Source organism: Spermophilus citellus (assembly GCF_964194105.1).
Source record: "Spermophilus citellus genome assembly, chromosome: 5".
Lineage (NCBI taxonomy): Eukaryota > Metazoa > Chordata > Mammalia > Rodentia > Sciuridae > Spermophilus > Spermophilus citellus.
This window is the reverse complement of record NC_138186.1, coordinates 89,547,299-89,553,377: the sequence shown is the minus strand read 5'-3', so window position 1 is coordinate 89,553,377 and position 6,079 is coordinate 89,547,299. Positions and strand designations below refer to the sequence as shown.

The window sequence follows — 6,079 nt, the reverse complement described above, 5'->3', positions numbered from 1 at the left end:
ACAAGTTTTTTTATGTAAGACAAAAGCAGAAGTACCCCAAATTAAAAAAAATCATGAGATTCATATATTATTGATTTATCATCCAGTTATATAAAAACTACTAGTAAATAATCTCAACGGTTTAACTTCTTTACCAACAAAATAACTCCAAAATTTCATCAAACATTTTAAAAATTTATCTTTTAAACAACAATAATCAAATAGCATTATCGTTCTATACCACAAAGACAAATAATAACAGTCAAATTAGACTAAGTTTGCTTTTGTAAAAACAGTTCAATTTCTAGGTCTCCAGTTACACTGCAGTGTATACCCAACTCAATTTTTCCTAATCCATTCAATTTCTTTTATATACCTGGAATGTTAGTACTGTTTAAAAGTTAATATTATATGCTAACAACCTATTATTTACCTATCATCTATTAATAAATAATCTCACACCAAGAGTGAAAGTGAGATTTAAATTGTTTAATTTTATTATTCATCACATTTATGTGAAACATAGAAAATTGACACTGATTTTTTTTTTAAAAAAAGAATGGTATTAAATGGACAACTGAACTTAATAATTAGATTTGTGTGCTTTTCAACATATTATATATAGTATGTCTTGCCTTTAAAAATTATGGTCCTTGTAATTCTGGATGGTCTATAGGTGGAAAAACTACTTATTACTCTGCCTATTAACAATAAGAAGACATTCCTGTTAAAGATAATTTCAAGTGATAGAAATGTAAAAATGTGGTTTAACAAGCTTTCTTTTTTCTTTTATGAAAATAAGAATCTTATGTAGAATGTAGTGAAATGAAATGGCAAATCATATAATCTGAGAAAATTCTAGTCCCATAAAAAATGATTTACATGAAAACTATATAACATCATGTAAAAACTTTTTTTTTTTTTTTTTAGGGGGGAGGAGTACCAGGGATTGAACTCAGGGGTACTGGGCTACTGAGCCACATCCCCAGTCCTATTTTGTATTTTATTTAGAGATGCCTTGCCATTGCTGAGGCTGACTCCCAGACTCCTGCTGGAGATTATAGGTGTGTGCCAGTGCACCTGGCATGTAAAAACTTTTTAAGTTGGTATCACATACTTAGGGATAATTTAAAAGTTAATTCAATAAACTGTTATTTTTATTTCTGGAAGTTTATAATTTTTTTCAAGATCAGATAAAGTCAGTTATTTTTAATATGATAGGATGAATAAAATTGCATGTTGAAAGGATGTCTAAAATATGTTACAATTAGATGATTTTGTGGAGATGAGTTGGCCTTTTAGATATTTTCTTGCTTACCAGTAATTTCCTTTAACCTGTAGGTAAGTAATTCCTTTAACCTGTAGGTAAAAGATACTTCAGGTGCTAAAATTTGAAACTGATGGATTTTGAATTTGACTGGGTTTGTATCCTACTGTTACCACTTATCTGCTGCTCCACCTTCTAAATTTCTGTTTTCTCAAGTATAAACAAAGACTAACAATACCTGTCTAGAACCATGGATGAAGATGGAATGAGATTGCACAGCCTGTAATATTCTAAGCGCTGAATAGATGGTTAGTTTTAGTCTTAGTTGTCCTTGAGTGCCTGCAATCCCTATTTGACTCTGATAGTCATTCATTTGTCCACACAAATATAGTATGTTTCTCGATTTCACCCAGCAACTTCCTTTAAAAGCAATACACTAAGACATTTAATCAACTATCCAGTACTACTAGAGTCAATAATAACCAGCAAGCTATTTTAACAAAGAGTATTAGGAGATAGATTAACTGATGAAAAATGTTTCAGCGCAATTTTAGAGATTGCTCATTTTATTTTCACTAACAGTCGATTGTGATCTTATACAGATACGTTGTGTATAACGAAAATTAGATTTAACTACAGTGTTGTTTAGGTGGGTTAGTCTGTAACTTGAAGCAAAATATATTGACAGGATAAAATGAAATCTCTGAAATAGTGCACAGGTGGAAAAAACGGAGACGCAAGAAATTACCATATTTAATTACCACATTTAATAGTCAGAAGATTGATTAGAACTCATTTGCACTCCAGAATTAGATTTTCTGCAGGTAAAAATCCAGTGACAAATGAACTGCAAAAGCAGCAGAGTATGGGGTTAAATCATCTTGATGAGAAGGCTTAGAGAGATTTAAAATCCTTAAGAGGATTTTCTTTTTATTGTTTCCTACCTTCTGTACTTCATGCTTTTTAAAGCACCGCTGACGTTTAAAGGGGAAAATACAGCATAGAACAAGTCTTAGGCTACTAACATGCACTTTAGTACACTTCCTTTAAAAAGCAGTGTGTGCAAGTGTATTTCAAAAACCGTTCCACTGCAAACCTGTTTCACAACCTAAAAAGCCAAATTTAAGGCATGTTCGTCATTGACGAAGGCCCAAACCTTGCCACAGGCGCATTAATACACCAACCTCAAATGCTTCTGAAAATCAGGAAAAAGAAAATCAGCAAAGAGACCGAGAAGTACGAGCCACTTATAATTTTTTTCCTGCCTCATTTAAAACCACGCTATTTCCAATGCTTTTTAATTACGCAGTCGCCAATTTTACATTTCTTTTCACGAATGCTCTTCCCCTCCGCCCGCGTTCTTCCCCCATCACAAAGGGCCCGACAAGCTTCGCAGTAGCGCTTTCCGGAGCACAGACCCCTACGCCCCTCAAGCGCAAGGAGCTTCGCGGCGAACACCCTCCTTCGCGAGCGCTGTTACAGCTAGAGTGATCGACCAATAGCCGTCCTCTGTCGCATTCGTCGTCCCGCCTTCCAATTTCACTGAAACCAATAGAAAAGGCCATCTGGAAAGAGAGGCCAATGGGAACCCGGCGAGAAGCATCATTGGCTGAGGGAATCCCGCGGTGCAGTCTGGGCCTCTGCCTCCGTTACCCTGGAGCCGAAGTCGCCTTACCGCTGCCACCCTGGAGCCGCCGTCCCCGCCCCTACCCCTTCCCAGGGTTCAAACTTCCCGCACCCGGCAACCGCGGCACTCACCCGCAGCTTCCGCAGGAGCCTGGCACCCGCACTTTGGCGGCTAGACGCCGGGGTCCAGCCTAGGAATTCGGTCCAGAGAAGGCAGGCAAGGAGGCGGGACGCCGCGTTGGTCTCCTGAGGAGCCGAGGAGGGTTGGGTTTGGGGAGGGCGTGGAGACCGGGGTAGGCCCGGGTGCGAGGAGAGACGGGTTGGGCGTAGGGGAAGCTGACCACCAGACGCTTGAGGATGGGATTGCAAGCGGAATTATTAAAGCAGGGGGTTTGAAAGGATTAGGGATGAGGGAGGATTTGGGGACCTGGGGGAGAAGAAAGTCGTAAGAGAATAATCTCGGCAGCTGGGAGAGTTGGGAGGAGAAGAGGCTGACAGGCAGATGGGGAACTGGCAAATTAGGAGGAGAAAGAATTGGAAAAGGCAGGTTTATTTGTTGGGAAGAGAAGGAAGCAAGCAGATCTAAAGAAGCGACTAAAGTTATTAGCAATAAACAAAACCCAGGAGGCCTGTAGAGACTCAAGATGGTTCAGAAGGGACGGTACCAAGAAGGGGGAGACTTTTGGTACCTCGGGGATAACAGGTTTATTGTTATTAGACCATGATTGGAGTGGAAAGGCACTGTTGTCTAGGTTGTGAATTTTTAAAACATCATTCAGGGATGGGATAAAAGGAAGATAGCAAAAACTATGCCTTTTGGCGTAAGTTAATTGAAGTGGACACTCAGCCTTGTGTTATGTATGTTGAATGAACCTGGGTACATTGTTTTAACTGGTTCTGTTCACCTGAATTTAAATCCCTCTTTTATTTACTCTGTGGCCTGGAACAGATACTGACATTGATTAGTAATAAGTTACTAACTTTTACAGCATATCTCAATTCTGATGAGCTACATTTCAAGTGCTTAGTAGTCACAGTATTAGACAACAGAATTGTAAACTATTTGCAGCTTGATAATATACTGTGGTTTCCTTATGCCTTTAACTTTTGCATATGCTGCTTCCTCTTGTAGAAACAAGGTCTTCCCTTACCTACTACTTTCTTTTACTAACCTCATTAAACACCCATTCCCCTAAAATTTACAGCCTGTCCCCTAAAGTTACATTTATGCATAACTTCTACTAATACCCTGAGACTCAATTTAGGTATTATTTCCTGTGGAAAGCTTCCCAGAGTTTTCTTTTATCTTGGTTCTGTGTTTACTTAGCCGCTTATACTTCCTTTTACATCATAAGTTCTTATACTCTGTTACTTTATCTTTCTCTTCTTGGCAAGAGTTTCTTAATGGGAGTACAGCAGAAGTATAGGGCTGGGGTTGTGGCTCAGTGACAGAGTGCTTGCCTCACATATATGAGGCACTAGGTTCTACCCTCAGCACCACATAAAAATAACTAAACAAAGATATTGTGCCCATGTATAATTAAAAAAAGAAAGAAGAAGAAGAAGAATCATCATCTTACTCATTTGGTATTTCCACTTCATGTGTAGTTTAGGTTGTAAGCAAATGTTTTATGTTTGAATGAAGGGAGGTTTTGTGATGACTTCATTTGACTGACTAAACTCTAAGAATACATACTGCAGCAAAGATGCTTTCATTTGACCTGTTATTTCAAAATGCTGGTTAAAAGAAACTGATAATACCTTAAATTTTAAGTCTAGCATTTACCATGATCTGACTGACGCTATTTAAAGTCATACTTAAAATCTACACACAGTTTTAATTTTTTAGATGTTTTGCAAAGTTTTATTTTAACATAGTTTGATTTTTAAGGAAGAGTAGTTATTGTGAAAATAAATGTAGTAGGACAAGAAGATTGTTTATAAATATGAAGGAACACGTAAATAAAGAAATGAGAAAACTTTACTTGGTTTATTTGTTTCTTAATCTTTTCTGTTTTGTAGAATAAGCAGTTATAGTTTTAATGTAGCAATATAGTTTTTACCTTTATCTCATCTGTAGAAACTTCCTTTTGTTTTGGGGGAAAGAGAACTCCTTGTTTGTATCTTTCTTTTAGTTTATTTTCATTTTACTCACCAGCTGCCTTTTGGGTGAGCTCTTTTACCAAAAGCAAAGGTAGCTAGGCAACAGTGTTTCATATAAAGAAACTTAGCATAGGAATATGTCAAGATATTAAGAATTCTTTGTTGTATGCAGTTTCCCCTCTTAAAATGAAAAAAAAAACCTTAAAAAAATCAAAAGCCTTTCTTTGAATCATGTAAATAAGATATGATTATGATATTATATACTGTAGGTTTACTTTGTTTCATTTGAGACTGAATATAAAGGAAACATTCTAGCACTGAAAGAATTTTTGTTAATCTTTATTTTCCTGACCTGTTAGGTGTAATCTATATTGCTTGAGATTTTTTTAAAAAGGAGTTTATTTTGGGATAAAAAAGTGACAAATATTAGATTTGACAGTTTTGTATCACTGCTGTAGTAACACTCTAGGCCAGTTTTAGAAAAGAAGCTACATTACCTAACCCCCACTCAGCCACACATCAATAGGAAAAACAGATAAATAACTAATTACTGATTCAATCCTGGTCACAGTGAATTAGGTTTAATTAGTTGGAGAACTACACAGTGTATAAATCTTCAGTGTGCTACCTCTTAACCTAGATAATTTTTTTCTTTTCAGAGAAAAAATTCATTTAATAATATAACTAGATTTTATTAGTCAAGTAAAAATTATTAATATAAATGCAGCTAAAATTTATCATTCTGAATCCCTGTTAGGTCTCTCGTTATTTATGTCCAGAAAAAATATTCCAACTTAATGATGGCAGAGTTTCTGAGCAAAAATTTGATTTGCTAACTTTTCTCTCAGGAATTTTAGAGATTTATTTATGTCTTGGGCAATTATTTTGAAAGAGGGAAAATTTAACATTTCCTTTAAAACAAAAAAGGTAAATTTTATTAAATTAAACTGTTGATATCCTGTTTGGAAAAGCATTATGGAATAACCATTCTTTTCACAAATAATGCGTAGTGGTGTCATTATCATGGTAATGATAATGACATGATTTCTGTTTGCATGGGTCTCACATTTAGTAGGACTGGTAAGATTATAAATGTAAGATGAT

The 6,079-nt window shown here is 36.0% G+C and overlaps 1 protein-coding gene across 1 annotated transcript in view; it reads left to right on the top strand.

The window, feature by feature from the left end:
• Positions 1 to 2,983: 2,983 nt before the first annotated feature.
• Positions 2,984 to 6,079, top strand: part of LCA5 (lebercilin LCA5) — an 82,260-nt gene continuing 79,164 nt past the window's right edge. The window contains exon 1 of the mRNA XM_081295971.1: positions 2,984 to 3,089. The gene's annotated coding sequence lies outside the window, so the exon portion shown is untranslated. The remainder of the gene's footprint in view (positions 3,090 to 6,079) is intronic.